The 21650-nt window shown below is 51.1% G+C and overlaps 1 protein-coding gene across 9 annotated transcripts in view; it reads left to right on the forward strand.

The window, feature by feature from the left end:
* The window catches only part of LOC122534329 (latrophilin Cirl-like), a 413745-nt gene that overhangs the window by 77192 nt on the left and 314903 nt on the right, over positions 1 to 21650 (forward strand). The window contains exon 1 of one of the 9 annotated variants that reach the window (XM_043664852.1): positions 199 to 1394. The exons of the other annotated variants lie outside the window; for them this stretch is intronic. The gene's annotated coding sequence lies outside the window, so the exon portion shown is untranslated. Of the gene's footprint in view, positions 1 to 198; positions 1395 to 21650 lie in introns of those variants that run through there. 9 annotated transcript variants of the gene reach the window in all.

Below are 21650 nucleotides of genomic sequence, written 5' to 3' on the forward strand. Positions count from 1 at the left end.
GAGAGAGAGAGAGAGAGAGAGAGAGAGAGAGAGAGAGAGAGAGAGAGAGAGAGAGTGCTTCGGAAACCGTCAGGGCACGGGGGAGGGAAAGCAGCGGAGAGGATAGGGAGGGAAGGATAAATGGGTGAGAGCAGGAGGTATGGAAAGAGAGTGTGAGAGAGAGAGAGAGAGAGAGAGAGTGAGAGAGTGAACGGGTGAACCAGGCGGAAGGGAGGGAATGGTCGGGTTCGGGAGCGAAAAGGAAGGAAGGAAGGAAGGTTGTCAGAGGGGCGAGCGGTGGCTAGAAGCGAGCTGGTTGCCGTGGATGGCGAACCGAGGTGATGGGGTGGATGACTAGGCGCGAGAGGGGAATCACTCGGCTCTCGGTGCGGTGGGGATGCGCGGCGAGCGTCGGTGGTGGGGGGCGACGCTCTCTCGTCCCCCGAGCTCGGTTAGTTTCTCCGTCGACGCCGCTGGAAGCGGATCGAGCGTGTCGTTGTTCTTCCTCGTGGATGATCACCTCGCGGCCAGCCGTTCGGAGTGCCTGCTGCTTCGTGTCTGCACCCTCGAGACTCGTGGTGACTTTTTCGTCGTGTACACACGCTCGCGGTTGCGGGTTCGAAACGCGTGTCGAGAACGATCGTCGCTGCTCGTCATGGAGACTCGTGAAAAGCGTGACAAACGGTTTGGATAGTGCGCGACGATCGGAGCAGCACTAGCAGTAGCAGCAGTAGCAGTCAACGGTGGTGGAGAGATTGAAGTTTGCTCCGCACAGTGGAGCGGACCGACCTACCCCTGCGGTTTTTACCTGCGTTTCACAACGGTGAAACGGTTCGACGTACAGTGCGCGCAGAAAGGAGGTTGCTCCGTGAAAAATCGTTGCGTTTGTTGTCGTGTGTACACTGGGTGAAGGAAAGTTGACGAGCAACCCTGTTGCTCGTTTCTTACGGTGCGTACCTTCGTGCGTTGTAATCGTGCCTGGGAGCGAGCAGTGAGAACTAGCTACAGTGAGGAATGTATTAATTCGTCAGGGAGATTCGAGAGACGCGAGAGCTGTTCTCCTATTTTACCGGTGTGCAATCGACGAACAGAGAGAAAGAGAGAAAGCTTCCAAGGATCGGTTGTTCGTCCCGCGTAGTTGGTGAAAGAAGCGAACGCCGAGCCGTCGGACGCCTGATCGTGCTCCGATCGGTTCATCGATCTCGCGGAAGTACGGCTCGATTCGCCGCGATCAAGGAGGATCGTGCTTCTTTCTCGTGATTCGCCGCCGTGGATTTTCCTCGCTCTAACTTGGCCCGGGTGGATAGCCAAGGAACCGGAGTGTTTCTCATGTGTCAGTGACAGTTGTGTGTGTTCCGGTAAAAATTTCTCGTGCGATGTACCCAGACCACCACGCCGTCTTCGTCTTCCATCTTGTAAGTACATACGAGTCGTATTTCATCGGTGCGCGATCGAAATCGGGGGGAAAATCTCTAGACGTTCCCGCGCTTTTCCAACGCGGGGCAAATCGAACGACGTGGCTTCCTTCTAGCGTTCTGCTCGCGTTGCTCGAGAGAAAAGGAGAAAGCAGAGTGCTTCGGAGATGAAGATGAGCGCTCGTGGCAGCGTGCACACGGTGCCTTCTGTCGTAGTGCGAGCAAAGATCACGAGAAGCGACGGCACCGGCTGACTTTGACACGTCCCGCGGGAAGACCTCGCATTAGGTCTCGTTTTACGAGCCAATGCTCAAAGCTTTGCAAACGGTTGTGCTTAGACCGTAGTAACCACAAACGCGCGTTGTGTGTACACGTGATCCATGAATTCTACGCGCGTACAGTTTGGCCCCTGGTGCATGTATTTTGAAGCACGGTCGACCAGGCTTGACCTCGAAAAGGATACTCGGCTGTGCCGCTGCAAACTGAGTGTCACCTTGAAAGCGTTTCAAAGATTCACACAGAGGGACCTGGAGGCATTGTTACCTGGCGGTGTTCGTTTCGAATCACGTTGAAAACCAACCGCCCGGCTGGGACTGGGAATTCAATTCCCGTTCGTTAGATCGACGTCGTTCGCGTTCCCGTTGAATCGCGCGTTCGTGATTCATTCGCGAGCCAAGTGTCCTTCCGATATTTCCCTATTGATGTTTCGTACGAAAGCAACACATCCACCGACGTACTGCGTATTACACGTATTACGCGCGAGGTCTTGATTTTGCTCGGGGAAAATTCGTGAAATTTCGCGGCGCGAGCGCTGAAGGCTACGTGGCTCTGGATGCTCCTCTGGGAGAATAAGTTACGACCGGCCGTAAGAAACTTCGGATAGAAGTTGCTGGAAATTTAGGTGACGCCAGTGATCGAAGGCCTCTTGAGAGGAGAGCCGCGTGTGATTCATTTATATCAATAATAGAGCACGTAGACCGATTACAGTGCGGCGTTCCCGCGGCACTTTGTCACTCTTTTCCGGGTCAATTTATCACGGATCGCGCATTCCGCGATTATCTATCGAGCAAAACATCGGCTCCGAGACGATGACACTCGGAGCGTGATGATAACGCACGTTCGCGCGCGATTCGCCCGATAACGGCCCGATTGAAGTGACGTCCGCGATACACGTTCGACCTTCGGTGACAGTTGCCGTCGGAATTCCGCGGTTCTTGCGCCCTCGTCCGGTCGCCTTCGCAAACCGGTGAGCCACCGGTGTTTCATCCGTTCGCGGAAAAACCGTGCTCCGTTAATCCGTTCTCCCACGAGACAGAGAGGCCCGTGTGGCGGCGCGCGCTCCACTCGCCGAGGCAGCTTTTTTGCTCCCGAAGGTCACGACGCACGTCGCTTTTTTTTTCGGGCGTCTGCCATCCAACGCTCTGTGCACAGACAGACACGCTTCGTGTATCGGAATATCGGAAAATCGCGTTGCCCGAAAACTCTGACCAATACGCAAATAGAAACACGACGATCCATCGTGGCCGAGCGGTTCGCGGCGCAGCGAGCGATACCAATGTTTCTCCAAGATTTTCCTGTTTGCCCGGTCAATTAACTCCGGGCCGTGTTTCGGCTCGTTTTACACGGAACGCTCGCCGTCACGATCAGCTAATTAAACTTGCGACCGTTTGTTCTTACCGAATGTTTCGCGATCCCCCCCCTCCTCCCCCCGTTCGTATCTATCTTTTGTGATTCTTTCGGTAAAAAAAAAAAAATCCCGTTTTCACTCCGTGAAACGCAGCAAATTACGCAACAAAGTAATGTGAAAATTATTCGCCTCGGCTCTTGTTTTTTTTTTTTTTATTTTCCTGATTTTCCACGCGTTGTTGCGCGCGGCACGCGTTGCGTCGCCCTGTCCGGACGGTTTTTGAAACGCTGGGCCGTCACCGACACTGGCTTACCGCTTAATTTATACCCCGATTCATTCTCGATTCCGCTTTTTACACCTCCGCGCAGAATCCTTATGAAACATGCAGAGGACATCCCGATGAAAAAGTTGAGGAACGGGTGCAGGTGGCGAAGATGTACGAGGAAACAGGAAATACCTGAACCGTTTTCGGTTGATCGTATTTCTCGGCGGCCGCCTTCGCCTTCGTCCTCGCCTCCCTTCGCTGCTCGCCTCGCCGCTCGGTGTATTTACCTTGCCGTGAGTGGAAACCGGGCTGGTTTTAATATCGCTCGTCCATTGACTCGTGACGTTTAGCTTCGGATCCGCGTGCATCTCCAGTAAACGTTCCAGTTTCGAGCGAGAAGATTTCGTTTGTCCGTAGAATCCGAGGATTGATCGGGCAATTTTACTGGCTTCCAACTTCCATCAGTGATCGCGATATCGAAAATTCTCTACGTTGCATGGCCAACAATTTCGAGAATCCTGTCACGCGATAAGGGATTCACGTGGATTTATCTCGAGATTCAGAACGCTCATTTATCACTCAGTAATCGACCGAAGGATCGTTCGTTCCAAACGTTTGAAACGCGCGTTACGTAATATCCTTTCTCCTTGAATGATTTTCAAATTTTCACCTTTCGAACGATCAACGCGGCGCAGGTGCGCAAATTCATCGCGTCGTGATTGCGAATGGAAGGAACAATTAGGATCGAGTCACGTCGTTGCCGATAGTTCCTTTTCGCGTACCGTTAGAACCCGGCGAGCAAACCGATTTCCAAAGCGGACACGAGCGCCGGTGGCATCGCTCGATTATCCCCGTTGCTCAATCGAAAACCGTAGATCAAGCCGGCCGTTGCGATATTCACGGTTGGGAGTTTGACGTCCGACGAAAATAACACGTTTCGCGCGTTTCCTTCGAAAGTTTCGCTGAACGTAACGTAACGTGTCGACGAGCATTTTCGCGCATTTGTTCGTCTCTCTCTCTCTCTCTCTCTCTCTCTCTCTCTCTCTCTCTCTCTCTCTCTGTCTGTCTCTCTCTTGTAGCGTGTACGTACGTGTACAGGTGCACGTGTGTGCACGGCGACGTGGCATCGACGTGGCGCGCGCATCGTAATGTTAAATCGCGGCCGTCTTGGTGTGCACCGAGTGTGTATCGTGCCGAACGCGGCGCGTACCGTGCCGATAAACTTAGTAATGGCAGAAAAATTGCCGCGATTAAGGTTGAAAACACATCCAGCAACCGCCATTTTCTCACAACACCTGCGAATTACGCGTAATTGCCGTTCCTTCGTCCCGTTCCATCTCTACCGGCGAGATCCGTTCCTGGGAACCCGAGGGCAGTTCATTGTCTAACGTCGCGTACGCGGCGTCCGTGTCACGGAACAGAGAGAGAAAGAGAGAGATGGCAGGTACGGGGGATAATCGTCATGTCGAATCGAAAATTAACGTTAAATCGTGGCCCCCACGGTTCGTTGATCCTTCGACGGAGTCGGATCGTGCGGAGCCGCGAAGAAAAACACGCTCGCTTCGGAACATCCGTTCGCCGGGCGTTCGGATCATCCGTGTCGAATCACGGAACTGTTAAATTTCCGCGGGACAAAATTACAGACGACCATTGTCGACGTTCGAGATCGAGTACCCGGGTATCGCGATTTTATTCTTCCCGATTCGACACGGGAAATCTTCAAAGTGTCGCGCGTTATGTGTGGTGCCAGTTATTACCAGTTTCCCGTGGCGGTTACTTTGGCGTGGCGCTTGGAATTGTAGTAACGATCGCTGAAAGGAGAAAAAGGGGAAACAAAATCCACGACGTTGAACGCGAACGATAGTCGAAGTGCCATATTGGGTAGGAGCAATATTTGGTTTTCTCCGGCACTTTACGTGGAATTTACCGCTTTAAACGCGGATCGAACGCGAGACGCCTGGGATTATTAGCGACGCCGCGTTATCGGCGTTTCTGACGCGAGAACTCTGGGGCGCTGGTACTCGCGGGCGTCGGCACGGCGTGTTTCGATAGGCGATGAGCGGCGGAGCTAGGAATATACGTAACGGTGTCGGAGCCGTTGGCGGTTTCGCGATATCGATTGTTTTCACGGGCCCCGTGCCGTGCTTCGGAATAGTTGGCGAGCACGAGTGCGGAAAATGCGTAACATTATCCTACTCGGGCATGCATGCTTCTAAGTGGCAGGTTCGAGTTGCAATTCTCTTCTCCCTCTCTCGCTCTTTCACCCTGTTGGAGATTCGGGGCGCGCACGTAGCGTCGTCGGCTGGCATTTCGCGATCGGATCGCCCTCTTTCGCAAAACTACTTTCCCCAAAGATCAACTATATTCGTAATCGATGAACGTTCGTATCTCGATAATTTTAATCCTCAGTGAAGAAAGGGTCAGTGGTGTCTCTGTCGATTTCCAAAGATTGACCGTTGTCGGTTGATTCTAGAGTCGCGCAGTCAAAGTCTTCGTTTTTCTTGCTCTCAGTGATTTTCGTTCAGATTTCAATAGCTTGAAAAATTCGACTCGATCAATTACGCGGAAAATCGTGTGAAAATTCCCTAGTTTCCGATAAACAGCTTGTCGACTTACTCCGTATTAATCTCTGTTTCATATCAGATCATTCAAAAGACAGTCGCCTGTAAGAAGAAGGTTGACGGCGATTGAAACTGTTAGCGACGACGATTTGGAGCGTAGCGTGCACAATGGTTTTACGCGCGTGCACGCACACACGTTCGCGGGTACGCGTCACACGCAGCGCGTACACGAGTGGCCTCTTATCGGGTGGAAGAACGCGCGTAGCCGCGTATGTAGGAGGCGTGTTTGCCAAGTTATGGTGTCCACGAGCTTTTATGAGCTGGCTCTTTGCGTGTACTACCTCGGGTGTGCGTAAACGGACGCGAGCACTTTGTGGCGCGTGTAAACGCACACGCACAAGTACGCACGTACGCACGTATACGCGTACGCGCGATACTTTGCGAACGCGCGAAACAGGGACTCGATCGGGACTAAAGCCGCGGCAAATAACTACATGTGTTCAATTAGACACGCGAAACTGCTTCTCGATAGCCGCGGGAGACTCGAGAGAACCGCGGGAACGTCCGACGACCTCGAGATTTCGTCTCGTAATTAGACGGCGCGAACGATCGGCTGCGCAATTTTCTTGTTTTGCAATCGCCTCCTCGAGGGACCTCTGTCTCCTTTTCTGGTGCGCGGGAATATTCCGTCAGCAACCGCTTGGTAACAAATGGCCTGCGCCATTTCGGTTCGTCGGAGATCTAGCTGATACATTAGAAAGAAGTTTCGCTGCTGCGAGCGTGCTTTTTATCGCAGACTATCGGTACACGGTCTTAACGAGCGTGCTTAGGTGTTTCGACCCTTGATCGAGTAGAGTGCAAATAAAATATACTCGTATGCAACTGGTACAGCTCAAACTCTATCTGTTCGTAGATCAAAGGGTAGAGGTTGTTCGTAGATCAAAGGGTAGAGGTTGTACGTATATTCAGTGATCGAATATGAAACATGCGTTGCGAAATAGTTGAGAAGAAAAAGAAAAAGAGATAACGGATGGTGTCGCTTAAATTCAAAATTAAATAGTTCACTTATGCACTTGCCCCGTCGCCAGAGTCTATTTCTTCATCCATGTATTTCCGAGATTTCACTCGGTACAGGCAGCCTGCTGTCCCATGGTTGCGCGCCAGACTTCATTCCCTTAAAAGCATGTCCCTTCTGTTTGGTGCGAGGGGCGTGAGGCGGAGGACGAGACCGCGGTGCCGGCTTTTCGTAAGCGTAATTTGCGCGCAATTATCGCGGATAGCGATACAGCTAGCTGCGATGAACCATTTATGTGATTAATAGAGGCCGGTAGTTCGCGAGCCTACGGCTCTGTTCTTCTCCTTGGGTCGACGCCGCGCCGCGCTTCGCCGGTCGGCGTGTCTACCTGCGAGCGCGTGCACGTACACGTACATCTACGTGTATGCATGTACGAGAAGGCTCTCGCTCGAGGTATGCTATTATCATAATTGCCGCCAATAACGGCCCGTGATTGGCGCACTTCACGCTTACCTAGTGCTCTTTTTCGAAAGTTTTGCATCCTTTGGCCGCGCTGCCCTTCTCTCTGTGGCCCCTTCCACTTGGCTCCCGCTCTTCCCCTTGCTGCTCACCCCTTTTTTTCTCGTCTACCTGTGCCAGCCTCTCTCTCTCTCTCTCTCTCTCTTTCTTTCTCTCTCTTTTCCTCCCTCTTTTTCTTCTTCTCGATTCCCGGTACTTCTTCTCGCACCAGCATCTACACAGCGGAGCCTTGAACGGCGTTTCGATTCGCATCTGCTTGCGTTGCGATCTTTGATTCGAAATTCATCTGTGAGAGATAAGAGTAACAGTCGACAGACAGACGCACGAATCGCCAAGAATCGTGGGGGAATTTGTTCCTGAATTTTCACTTCTTCTCTTCACTTGTCTACGGTGGCCGCTCGCGTTCTTCCAGGATACGATCCTTACGTCTCTTTCTTCCTCTCGTACGTCGCTGCTCTTTCTTCCCGAGCGACTAGGCAGACCAGGCTAAACCGACCAGCCGAAAAATATTACTTTCGATGTTGCGGGGAAGCGTTTCTCGAAGCGTAAACCCCGAGTTTCCACTCGTTTTCTCACTGCGGAACGACCCGTCGATTTGACTAGTCTCGTACTTCTCGTACGACTCGCCGTCTCTCCTCTCTTTCCTTGCAACCTGTCTGCCGCTCTCGCGTCTCGTTTCTTCGTCCCATCCCATGGGAGGAGCGGGACATGGTGAAAGAGACAGGCGAGACTCTTACAGGCTGCAGCGAGAGATCTCGTTCTTGAGAATGGTGCGCCGTTGTAGAACGGCGACGATGACAACGACAACGACAACGGCAACGACAACGACAACGACAATGACGACGGGGGAGGACCGCATCAAGTTGTGCGTTTTTCTCGCCAGCGTGCCGGCTAGCACGGAGTTTATTTAAATTTCAATGTACGTTGCGTCGCGAGCGTAATCGCCGCGCATCTCCGGCCAGCTGCGACGTTATTACCGCGTGACCCGGAGGAATGGGCCGATCCCGGGGGCGAAACGGTGGCAATCGCCGCTTGTAAACTCGCCGCTCGCCGCTTCCTTCTCACGAAACGCAGCCTCCGCAGTTCCGGCCGTTCTCCTTTAAATTGCATTCTGCGGTCGATTGATACCACCGTGTAAAAATACAAATATTTGACGATTCGAATCGAATTGGATTATCAAGCTCTTCGACGTACTACACGGGTGACTTGTAATTATTTTCGCAAATATTAGCACGGTGGAAAACTTGCGCGATTATTTAACCGCGCCACACCGCGGTTTTATTTATCCGCTCGCGCGGTATGTTTGTTTAGTTGCATTCTCATTTTTTTTCTCTCAATTCATTGTACGTACGTACGTGCACCGTTCTTTTTCTCAGAGTCTAAAGTTTCCATCGAACGACGTTTGAAAATAGATTTAGCCGTCTGCATGGTTAGAATCAAGTTTAACACGACTAGCGTCCGATTTATCGATCGGCAGAGAGCTAACGCGAACTAACAATCGCTCCGCCACGAGAGACACGGCCACAAATCGCGTTGAAAATCGCGCGCGTAAGCCGCTGAAATAGTCAAGGCCGTTTCGAGTCGCGTCCTCGATCGCTCAACGGTACGTTTTCTCTGGCCGGTATAATAATCACGGATGACGCGCTACCGCAGAAAACACGTCGGGGACGTTGGTGTCCGATGTGTCAGCGAGACGCGCGTCAAAGGTTTTAATCTGGTTGTATCAGATCGTTGGCTTTTTGCGCTCTCGCACGCCAGCCCAGACCGGCCTGACCGCGTGCAACTGACATTTTGTAAAATCAACCTCTCTCTCGTTTGCGAAATCGCGTCACCAGACGCAACAACGAACGAAAAAAATGAGATTCACGAGCAATCTCTCTCTCTCCCTTTCACTCTTTCGGATGAAAACGCAGGCGCTCGTAGGCAGTCGGTTCGCCGCGACGCGTTTCGTCGTCGAACGTGTATCCACGTGCTCGTTTCGCCCGAGACGTAATTTATGCGCGATTACCGTCCGCTTTGAACGAGGTTGTTCCTCTCCTTTTTCCTTCGTTATTGAAAAGTATTTCTCTCGCTACGTTATTCTCTCGCCGCCGCAATTTATAAGCTGTTTATTTACCGATATTTACATATCGTCGGCCGGCTTGGAGCTTGCGTGTGATTTTTCTGATCCGTTGAATAGGTGGTGAATGGATTTAGGAAAAACAACCTCGTCGCCTCGAGGCTGCTTTTATGCCTGTGTTAAATAGTATATTTGCCGGGTGATTCGTTTCTTGAATTGCGCTGTATAAACAGTGTGTGTACATCTGTCTCGTGGTAGGTTGATGGACTTGCAAATGAGGAGATAACTCTAGCATCGAAACGAACGGAGAGGTATGGCTTTCACGTTAAAATTCGAAGTATTTATTATTACAAGTATATCGGTAGGCTCGTACGAAAGATGAAATCGTACGAGGTGTAAAGTATGGAAGAACGATGACATCATTTCTTAAATTTACCTTAGAACCCAAGCGTTACTCGTGTCGTTTTATTGAAACGAATGAATTTCTAGACTAGTCATGTACATTCTTACGTATACTCCTAATTTTTAGTTCGTTGGTTAAAGTTATTGCGGCAACTCTCTCGATCGATCGAAGAATCGGAATTCCACAAATTTTTCGTTCTACAAAAATTTTCTCTTCCGTATGTAACGTTCGCCGAGTTTCCGTGTTGCGCACAATACGCACGCCCAACACGTACGAGTCACTCTCCGAGGCAATATTTTCTCGGAAGGCAATGGCGATAGAAAGTTGGACGCGAATTTAGACGGTTCCTGAGAGCAAGAGAAGAAATTCGCCCTGGCTCTCGACAGGGCCGTGAAACACCTTAGAAGTGAGAGTCACGCATTGACAGTTTGGTAATGGAGCCCCGGCTCGCTACCAGATTCAACGGGGACGCCTGGTATAGACGTATCTCGTTGGTCGATATTACCTTTTGGCGACCTGAAAACGAACCGTGCTACGTCTCTCTCTCTCTCTCTCGTTGCGTCAAAAGAGTGTGCGAACACGTAGCCGACCGGTGCAAGTGCATGTGTGCACCATACAGTCGTTTGTCAGTGTGTATCAAGGGAGACAGGGAGAAAGAGAGAGAGAGAGAGAAAGAGAGATTTGGTACATACGTATGTATCGCGCGAGCGTGTGCACGCCATAGATGCGCTGGAAAACGCGGTGGAGAACCTGTGCAACCACCTACATTCACGTCGAAACCCACTTTGCCACGCGGCGACAGACACACGATAAAGGGGAAACAGCTAAATGCCTTGTCAGCAATGGTGTGTGGCCGCGCCAATGGCGTCCGACAGGGTCGCTACAATCAATATACGGTGTAACTATCGCGACCGTGCCGACGTTTCGTTCCACTTCCTCAAAATTTTCCGCCATTCGCCGATTCGACCGTTGGGGCTCCTCTGCTGCCCGGTCGAATCGGTGGAAAGTGGCGGTTTCGCCGGCCGGCGAGATTCTTCGGTGAAAAATCGCGTTCACGCTGAACACGCTGGCGCGAGCTGATTGACGCGAGCGTGAACGCCAAGCGGCAGCCAAGCGTTCAATTTATATTCCAGCGAGTGTGTCAGGCAAGTTGGTTTAGCAGAGCGGATTCCTTTCTTTTTTTTTCTTTTTTTTTTTTCATTTTCCTTCGGTGATCGACGAGCGCCGAGGAGAAATGATATCCAAAACGGTTTTCGTTTAATTTTTCGCTCAAACAAGTATCAGCCCCCGGATCTGAAATAGCTTTTCCACGATTCGATCTCTATCTTGCTCTATTTCCTTTTTTCCTCTTTCCTTTCCTTTTTCATGCCTCGCATCCCACCGGCCAATTAATTACCGCGATATTTCCGATATCAATAAAACGAGGGACGCTTCTTTGACGATCGTTTCTTCATCGCGAGCATCGGCTGCCCGTCGTAAGCTCGCTCTTTTTCATCCGTTTCGACGAGAATCGCGACGTCGCGTCGACTTATCTCGGCGCACACGCGACGACAGAAGACGGTTGGTTTTTTCCTTCGCCGGTTGCTTCCTCTTTCCTCGAGCCGAGGAAAAAGCATTTTCGAGTGGCGACGAGAGCGATGAAAATAACCCTGGAAAAGAGCTCTCTCCCTCTCTCTCTCTCTCTCTATCTATCTATCTATCTATCTACGAACGCGGGAAAAAAGTGTCCTCGTAGCGTAGTCTCGATGCAACGTGCTCTCGCTGAATGGCATTTAAATTAAGCTGCCCCTAGCTGCCGCCGTTGATTTATCGCGATGTTGCCCTCTCTTCTTCTTCTTCCTCTTTTTTTCTCTCTGCCCGTCGAATTTCTCGCGTATCCGCGATTTACTAAATTTGGAGCGACGGTGAACGCCGGTGAACGTGGAAAAGCGGACGCTCGAGACGAGAAAGGAAATTGTTAGCATTATACGGGCTGACAGCGAGGTTCGTGGCTCGTGTTGCGAAATCGAATTCGCTCGTGTCCCATTGCGATGACCCAATTGCGGCGTACCCGCGGGCGAATTAATCGAACAGCATCTGCGTTACGTTTTTACCGGTCGTTGATCATTCTTTGTACGATCTAGCTGCGTGTTTCCAGTAAATTACAAACGCGTATTTGGAAGAAGAAGAAACAAACAAAAAAAAAAAAAGAGAAAAAGAAGAAAGTTCGCGAGGAAGAATGAGTAATACGATTCTTGCACGTGACGGGCACGCGAGTGTGCGAGCGGTTCAACGGTGGGAGACGACTAATTTGCGGGCGGTCGAACGTGTCGCGAGGGTGCTAAGAGGGATAATCGGCGGTCGTGTCATCGTGCTTTCCAATAACTCGCTCTTCGCACCCGTGAATTCATTGAAAAAGAAACCGTCGAATCAATGAGCGAAAGAGAGGGAAGGGCAGAACGGACAGGGTTGAACGAGAGGCAGACACACCCCACCCCTGGTGTTATTTATGGGGATTGCGCGCGTTTCTGTCGGGCGTGTGCGTTTAATGTAAAGCCGGTCTTATCTTTTACGCGATTTAAGGGGGTTGTAACTACACGTAATCACGCAGCACGCGTACCGTCGGTGCCTCTCCCTTTCACTTTGGAATCCGCTGAAATGCCCACGTTTTTCTACCCTAGATGCAACTCTTCCTCGTCGTCCTCGGGCCTTTCTGCCTCGTTCCTGCATACGTTCGTCTTCTCTGCTTTCCTCCCCTCCCCTTTCTCCTCCCCCGTACGCTATTTCGCCGTCGTACGAATTGTAGAGCCAAGTGGATCTTTCGCGTTCGCGAGGGTACACTGCCTGGCAATTTACTCGATTGTGGGGAGAACGTCTAGTTACGAATACGTAGCAGTTTGTTCACCTCTCAGCCAGGCTGAGTTCGTTGCTGCTATTCAAGTTTCAGAATACCGAGAATGCCATTACCGGATGATTCGTTCTTTGATCTTCGAACGTGGCTGGCGTTGCAGCGTTTTATCCTTTAATAACTGGCTCGCCAACTGTTCAAACGTCGTGCGTTCTTTTCATCGCTTTTCGTTGTTTCGAAAGATGTTTCGTCCGGAGTGTAATTACAACGAAACATCAGCCTGCTACCTTAAACGGCCAGTTTTTGATTTTGAAGCGGCGCGTTGCCAAAGTCCCAGGCAAATACGTTCGAAGCGTTTATTACCCTGGCACTCGCCCATCGGGAATTAAATCGAAGAAAATTACAAATATCGTCGAAGGATTTTCCTAACTGCGGCCGTAATGAGCACGCGAAAGCAATCGGATAAAGTAGATAGGAGTCTGTACGATTGCCTGGCATAGCAGTGAAAATGGTTGCAAAGTTTGTTCCCCACGTGCTGCTCAGTCAGCAATAGCGCACGAGGAGTAAAACGTGGTCGACGACGACGACGACGACGACGACGACGACGGCACTCAGGGACCGATGTTGTCGTCGTCCTCGTCGTTCCCCTCCTTGTCTTTCGTTCCAGTGGTAGTTGCCGGCGGATGGAAAAGGGCGGCGAACGTTCCGAGGTAATTTTATTTAGGAAACGCCGCGTGCGCGCCACTGTACTCGTTACAAAAGGTAATAAAACCGGTCCCTACGAGCCCCGTAGGCGTACAAGCTGCGCTGTGTTTTCGACTAATTAACGTTGCCCGTCGCCACGGTGCTCCGTGCCCGGTTTTAATATCGGTCCTCGCGTACGCGACCGATTCGAATATTCCTCGGCTCTTTGATATTCCAGGAACGACCGCGGCCCACGTTACACCGCCAACGTTAACGGCGTTGTTACGCGGATAATTTCTTTTTTCCCGCCGGAAACGAAGGAAACGATACGCCCCTTTGCTCCCCGTTGCGCGTTTCGTCTTGCACGATAAACGCCACCAGCCACGTCTTTTCCCTCGCGTTCGAAACAGTTATCGAGCGATCGGCGATCGTTCAATCGCACGCTTCGAACGTCCTCACTCTCCTGCACGTTCGCTGATAATTTGATAATTACAGAATTCGCAGACACCGCGATTGTAATTGATTTATTTTTCACCGGTCGTCGTACGGCGTTGCGCGTTCATTTGCGATCGGTAAATACTGATTGCCACCGGATTAGCCGGAACGTTTATCGCGGTTAATCCTGCCCCACGACGGGGCAACAGTCCCGAGAATAGCAATTAACGATTATTTTTCTCGTCGCGTCGCTTTTACCTCCTGCCCTTCCCCTTCCCTCGTTATTCGTCTAGTCCGCCGTTTTTCGGTCGCTGTTTTTTCGCGGCGTTGATGGAGTTGACTGGACGAGTCCATTATACGGCTGGTCGTGACCGGTCGACAGTAAACCAGAATTTATCGTCATAAACAGATGCACGATGGTATGCGTGCTCTCCTCTTCTCTCATTAAGCATCGCGAGGCAATTTCCAATTGGAATAAATCTTGTTTTATCGTCGGCCGCGGACGCAATTATCTCGCGAGGAACTCGGGTAGCCACACGCTACGACGTATTCGGGTAACTTCGAGATCCGAATGTCCCTGTAAATATTCGCTTCGATCAAGCTCCTTTGCTCTCATTCGCTTTTCTCCCGTGACAGCGAGCATCGACCGGACGCGATGTTTTCGTTACGAAAATCCATGCCACGGGCACATCGCGCACGTCTTATCGACGATCGTTCTCGTTGTCGTCGATGGTTGTCTACGAAATTACAGCCGTTCTCTCGCGCTGCGCGACAACAGAGCGTTTTATAATTGAAAGCATCAGGCGAGCGATGCACACTCGCGAATATGTAGCCGCGATAAACACGATTCGATACTTTCTAACGATCGACGCTTCATTTCGACGCGGTGCACGTCATGTTTGCCAAGCCAAGTCACGGAAACCAGTTTTAAGCGTTGGTTTTTTCCTTTTCTATTTTCTTTTCTTTCTTTTTCTTTTTTTTTTTTTTTTTNTTTTTTTTCTTCTTACGACTGCTCGTCTAGCATTCGATCGACAGGCTGCTCGACAAATCCGAGTTACTACGGTAGCGGAAGACACCGGCAAGTTTGCTCGCTCCTCCTGAGAAATATCACGGAAGAAACATCTGTGTACTCATTTCTCGGGCTCCCTAAGGATACTCTAGGAAGCTGCGTAGACAGGCAATAAACCATAAGTCGTTGACGGCTCGGAGGAGACTCAAAAGGTTCTTTCCTGCCGCTGAGGACTTCCCTTTTCACGAAACCTTTAGCATCTAAATTCTCCCTTACTTTTTCTTCGTTTCTTTTTTTCTCTCAACTCTCCCTCCTCCTTCCTCCGTTTCTCTCATTTCTACGTTCCTTCGCGCTCTCTCTTTCTCTCTCTCTCTCTCTCTCTCTCTCTCTCTCCTTCTCTTCGCATCGTTTCGTAGCTTGAAAACTTGGTGGTGAAAAGGTGGGCGAGTCGGCCGGTGTATATGTTCGCTCCCCCTTGCGAACTCGAGCAACTCGCTTTTAATCGTTATTGTCCCGATGTAAGTGTTATAAGGCCACCCCCGTTGTTACGCTCTGGAGAGCGTTGTTACGGTTCGTGGTACGCAACGGCGGCTTCTTCGGGGTCGGCAGCGCTCCCCATCGGTCGTAGGATAAGCCCGAATTTCGTATTATATCCGTAATTCGCACGTTTCGCCGCGTTTCGCTTTCACCGACCCTCCTTTTATTTCTTTGTCCTGCTTTTCTCCTCCTCTCTTACTCTCTCTCTCTCTCTCTCTCCCCTCTCTCTCCCTCGTTCGTCTGTTTAACATCGTCGCTCCTCGATCCGCGATCCTTTAATACTTTTATAACGTCCTGTATATACGCGACCGGTACAAAAAGCCTAGGGACCCTTCGGCCGGTGATCCTCACTGGCAGCTTCTGATTTCGTGAAAAGCCTTTGGATCCCCCGACGCTACTGTCCATATATACTCTCGGCTTTCCCCTTTTCGCTTCCGTGTAGCGGAAGGGTTAAAGGTTACAGGACGACGATCAGGGGGCTACGGTTAATCGTTGTCCGCGGCTAATCGTGCCGGGCCAGTGTTTTACCACGGAGAGTAGCTTCATTCTCTCGGCGGATAGCAAGCCAGGAACAAGTCTCAGATTAGGAAACCCGTTCCCTCTGGTTTTTCTCTGGTATTTATGCAAATGAAGCACGCGTTCTGAAAGCAATTCTGTGTTTAGCGTTCACCGAGCGGATCCTCCGGCTCCTCCGAGAGTGGTCGAGAGAGTTTTTCAGCCGCGCATCTCCGCGCGCACTGGACTAGATAAACTCCGAAACGGTCGATCATTTCAATTCACCCGACAAATTTGTGCTCCTCTCTCTCTCTCTCTCTCTCTCTCTCTCTCTCTTTTGCTCGCTCGCTCGCACGCTCTCTTGATCAACGAGATCGCAAAGGTCGAAGACAGACGGCAGCTCGCGGAATCGAATCGCACGCACGCGCACACCTTCGATCGATTTATAATTGGATTACTGCGGTGGTAATTCGCGGTGAATGCTAGTCACAGCTATTACCGAACCTGCATGAATAATGCATTAACGCTTATGGAACGCCGGTCGGAACAATGATTGTCATTGACTCGATGATGAACCGAAGTATCAGATTCGTATCGGTAATGAATGCCGGCGCGCGCGCGTGTCCAACTCGCCGGATCGGCCTGGCCTGGCCTGGCCACTCCACTCGGTTCTCTCTACCCTCGTTGCAATTACAATCGGATCTCGTGACGTTCGTTGCGGTTTGACGATTGTAATGCCGTATTCTAACATTGTACGCGCCTCTCGGCAGATGTCACGTGGCCCTGAAAGAACCCTCGTCCAAAGCATCTCGGGGATATATATCCTTATCTTTGGATCGGAGACGATCACACACACGATACGAGATCTTGTACACACGAGGATAGAGAGAGACAGAGAGAGGCGACGCGTTCCCCTCGGCGACGCGGACGACCAACCAACGATAGGTGTACACCAATAACGGGTCGGAGCGCAGCGGACGTGATTCACATCGATGCTTGATTTTTACGTTTCATAATTTACCGCGTGATATACAATGCAATAAAATCTTGGCGGGGGGTGACTGGCGTAACCGAGCCACGGTTGCTATGAATATGGAATCCATGGTGAATAGAGGAGCGATTTTATGAATGCTCGAACAGAGTACGGTTAAGCGCGAGCCACGTCCTCGCGATACGTCAGCCATTTGCAATGCTAATAATTTCGCGTGATTTTATAATGCTCGTTCGACCGGGGAACATCGAGCCTCGCGACTCTTTTGCGCGGTCGTATCGTTCGTACACATTCGGACTGATATTCCCAAGACGAAAATAATATGTATATATATTCTCCGATGACCGAGACATCGGCGCACCGTCGTATTTTGATGTCCGTACTCTCGATATCGATCTTCGATCACGATCGACTACCGTTTCGCCGGTTTCGCTGGCGTCGCGCGTCGTTCTTCCGCGTCGTTGCCACCGCGAGAATCCGCCAGGGACGTTTGATTAATGCGCCCGCGAAGCCCGCGGACGTCATTTTTCAATATCTCAGCGAGAGAATTTAAATGCGCCATGAAGAGCAAATCGTGGCGGAGGAAAGGGGAGAAGGTCGTGTGCACGGTCGTGCAATCTTCTATTTGTATCTGTCGTCATGGTGAGGTACAAAAAGGTGGAGGGAAGAAAAGAAAGAGAGAGAGAGAGAATGAGAGAGAGAGGAGGAACACGCGTGCGCAACCGAGCTCCCGTTGTGTGTTGTGCCCTCGGTGTCTCCTCGATCGCTTCTCGACGATCGAGAAAGAGAAAACGACCTCGCCGACTAGAAGAGATACTTACAATCCCGATTCGTTACAATAACTCTTGTTTCTTGTGCGACGCGCTTCTCTCGTGTATGCCTCGCCAAGCATTCGAATTCGATCGACAGGAATCTAACCAGTCTCGTCTTATTAGGCACGCGTGCACACACTGGCGGACGCGCGTGCACGTGCACGGGATCGGCTGTTCCGTTGATCAGGTAGCCAGTCCAATAAAGTATGACTCGCCGTATCCTTTTTTCGGCGATTGAAGTTTAATTGTGAGCTGAATTTGAATCCGATGGCCGACGTGCTCGCGATGTATCTCGTTGATCCGCTGCTAGTCTCTCCGTCGACTGTTTTCAATCTCTTTTTTTGTCGAGAGATCGCTCGTCCGCTCGAGCCAGCCATGTACGGTTCACGAGCGCGTCCGTTTCCTTCCGTTTTCGCGTACCGAGCGCGTACCTTTTGTCTACGCTGCGATTATCGAGACTCGTCGCGAACGTGATGAAACTCATGAGCCCGCGTCTTTTCTGCGCTCTGTTGTACTTGAAATTAACGCTTCGAAGATTTTCGTGTCGTAGAAAACTACAGAAATACATGGTATCTCTGTTCGACTGTTCGGTATGTCTGCTCGAGCATAGCAATCGCGAGTCGTGTAATTTGCAATATCGTAGCCATCGGACACTTGGAGCGAGACTAATTACGACACACTGCAGAGAGGAAACTGCAGGCAGATGTCTTTTATTCTCGCAGAGAGAGAGAGAGAGAGAGAGAGAGAGAGAGAGAGAGAGAGAAATCGAAACCCTCGTCGCGATATCGTTAATTCGAACTTGGAAACGTAACGTCCAATTAACAGTGACCGCTCGGAACCGCGTATAATCTCGCCGCATCCCCGCGAGCCTCCAGCCAGTTATTACGAAAAATTTTTTAAAGGTCACCTAGCCTGCCGCCGAGATATACGTTTGCCCGTATATACAATCCTGGAAGCTATATACGGTGAGCCTACGGGGGTGAACATAAAACCTGTTTCAAGTAGAAGGCCAAAATTACACGTCCCGTAGCTCAAGTTTAGTTCGTGATCGCGCAGCCTCTTGGGCATAAAACAGTATACTACCGTCTTCCCTCGGAGGAGCTACTAAGATGAGTAGCGGCCCCTCCCGAAGATCCTGAAACCGCTCTCACCCGCTCGCCTATTCAGGCGCTGTTCGCCAACGCGTTACAGGCTTTACGCGTTCGAACAGAAACGGTCCAGGTACAAATTAGAATCCTGAATAGCTCGAGCGTACGAGGTAGTAGAGCGTGGTGGCACCGGGGCCACGAGACACGAGGATCGTTTCGTTTCTATCTGATCGATTCGTGTGAAACGTGTCACGAGGACGGAATGTGCTCGTAATTTTATCGAGGGTTTTCGCGCTGAAGAAGAAAGGAACGGAAGGAGGGAGAGACGCGATTACAACAAGCCTGCGAAATTCTCAGCATCGGCTTACTAATAACGACGGTAATAACAACAACGATAACAGTAATAGTAACAGCCCGTCTTTTTATTACCCCGCGCGAACGAAGCGGGAGGTTTCAGGCGAGCCTTGGTCACTTTACAATCTAACCTAACCTAAAGAGGTACGAAGTAGGAAATAGGGAAGAGGAGAGGGAGAGGGAAAGGCGCGCGTTTGGAACGAGCGTAATAATAACTGCAGCGTAGATCCCGGGCGTGCGATACACGGGCGCGTAATTCAAAAAAATACGATACACGCGGAACGAACCATCGAGACTACCCGTGGCAACGGTAATAAAAATCGCGAGATTGCGTCATTCAAGAACTGCCGCGCACCGGTGGCGCCGCGTGCCTCTCGTTCCTCCAGCCTGTATATATACTGGCCGCTGCACCGATCCTTTCTCCGCTCAAGCTCGAGCTCGAGCTTATTTTCCCTGGCCAGAGGAAACTTTACGAGCCAGTGCGCCGATAAATTCTCCCCGTAGTCTCTAAGACGGCGATAAATTACTAATTTCCTCGCCGTCCTCTTAACGTCGATAAACTTCCAAACAGTATTCGCGCTTCGAGCGGTTATTAATGATTCTCAGTCGCCCGGGAATGTGCCTCGGTCGAAACATCATGGACGTTTCTTTCGACGAATTCCCGCTCGCGCGCCGAACGAGTCGGACGATTTGGCTCTTTCTTACGATCGCCGGGCAAAAATTACGTGTTTTCCGAAGATCTGAATGGAGTAATCGCTCTAATTTCGATTAACTAGCACCAGTTTCTGTTGGTACAACAATTGTAGCGATCGAAAACGACCGGAGAGTGCAGACAATATTTTTGATAACGTTTAATCCGCGCGTGAATTGAAAACACGTGGCTAGTATATTGATCTCCGAAGCGATGAACATTTTTCTTGGCCGTTTCTCCAGAAGAACTTTTTTCCGCGCTATTGTACGGCTTGACAAAGTTCGAAGCTTTCACAGAGTGCCTTGGGACTGAATATCAGGCCCGTGTCCTCCTTCTCTCTCGTCGATTCCGTTTGGTATTCCCACCGACCGTGCATCGTCTCGTTCTCTCGGCTGTTGGTCCCGTCTCTCGGTTTTCCTCGGCAGCTGTTCTTCTCGTCTCGCGCAACGAGCCGAGCGTGCATCGCGTGGAGCCACGAGGACGGAATTTTCAGTGTGTTTCCCTCGGTTATTCAGGTCCGCGCTCTCGCCCCAGATTTTCCCTGCAAAGGTACACAAGTGTGCGCGCCGCGCTCGGCTATGCAGACGCCGCGCTGTTCCAGATACTCCGTCGCGATACACGGCGAAAAAGAGAGAGAGAGAGAGAGAGAGAGAGAGAGAGAGAGAGAGAAAGAGCGAGGCCGCGAGACCACGGTTCTTCTAATTGCCAGCCCGGTTACGCCGGCTACGTATACTCGTCAAATTTTTTATTCGTCGCGTTTCGCGCGCGCACTTGTTAGCCCGCCGTCTAATAAGCGGGAGAGAGCGGTTGAACGTGGGCCGTGAACGTGCACGCGCGACAGAATAAAAATGTTATTCTTCCACGGGGAGGCAAAAGCCCGTAATTATGTTGTAACGCGTTGCGCGAACGCTCGGATACGGACTTGCATCGCGCGTTTCGCGCGTTCGCGTGAACCATCGTGTCCGCTCTCTCTCTCTCTCTCTCTCTCTCTCTCTCTCTCTCTTCCCTTTCGTTCGGCGTTCCTCGTTGTTAATAACGACGAACGAGCAGTATTTGCTCGCGTTCGCTGCTGGTGGAACAAAGAGCCGGGGCGGCGCGTGACCTACGAGCCCCCATCCGTCAGCCGATCGAAGAAAAATCAAGGGAAAAATAGTAACAAAGCACGCGTCATATATTGGAAATAGAAATTTCACGCTCAATCAAACACGCGATCGGTGTACCGCGCGGGCGAGTGTACCGAGGGAGGGAGCGTGCACACGAGCTGTCGCGAGATATGAAAAATCGACGCCGGAATGTAACCGTAATTCCTCGTAACGGCGACGAGTCGTAGTTGTTGCATCGACATCGACGCGAAAGATCGTACGAATCGATAGGCATAACGGACAATTAGCCGTTTCTCGATATCAGGCGGGGGCGTAAGAGCAAATCTATGGAGCGTGGCCGATCGGTGCGTTCGATCTCCGGTCGGCGAGCGAGAAGGGCGCGCGGGTGAAAGGCCGCGAGAGAGCCGGCGAGCCATTCCGAGAGTCGGAGCCAGAGCCAGAAAGAGACGGACACCGGAGAGAAAGCGAAGAATGACGTGTTCGGTAATTAGCGTATTATGCATTCGGCCGCGTTTGATTTATCGGGAGCCTCGAAGGGGAACAGGATGTGCCCCCGGGGCGCACCCAGCTCCATCTCACGCAACTTTCTCCCTCTCTGCTCTCCTCTTGAATCGTGGCCGCCGCCACCGCCACCACTGCCGTCTGCTCTTCGTTTTCTTTTAGTCTCTCTCTCTCTCTCTCTCTCTCTCTTTCTCTCTCATTTCCCTTGGACTCTGTTTGGCAAATCTGGCTTCTCTTTTTCCAAACGGAGCAACGTCGACTCGGCTGACTCCGTTTCTTC

The sequence above is a fragment of the Frieseomelitta varia genome, unplaced genomic scaffold (assembly GCF_011392965.1).
Source record: "Frieseomelitta varia isolate USP_RPSP 00005682 unplaced genomic scaffold, Fvar_1.2 scaffold_587, whole genome shotgun sequence".
NCBI classification, from domain to species: Eukaryota; Metazoa; Arthropoda; class Insecta; order Hymenoptera; family Apidae; genus Frieseomelitta; species Frieseomelitta varia.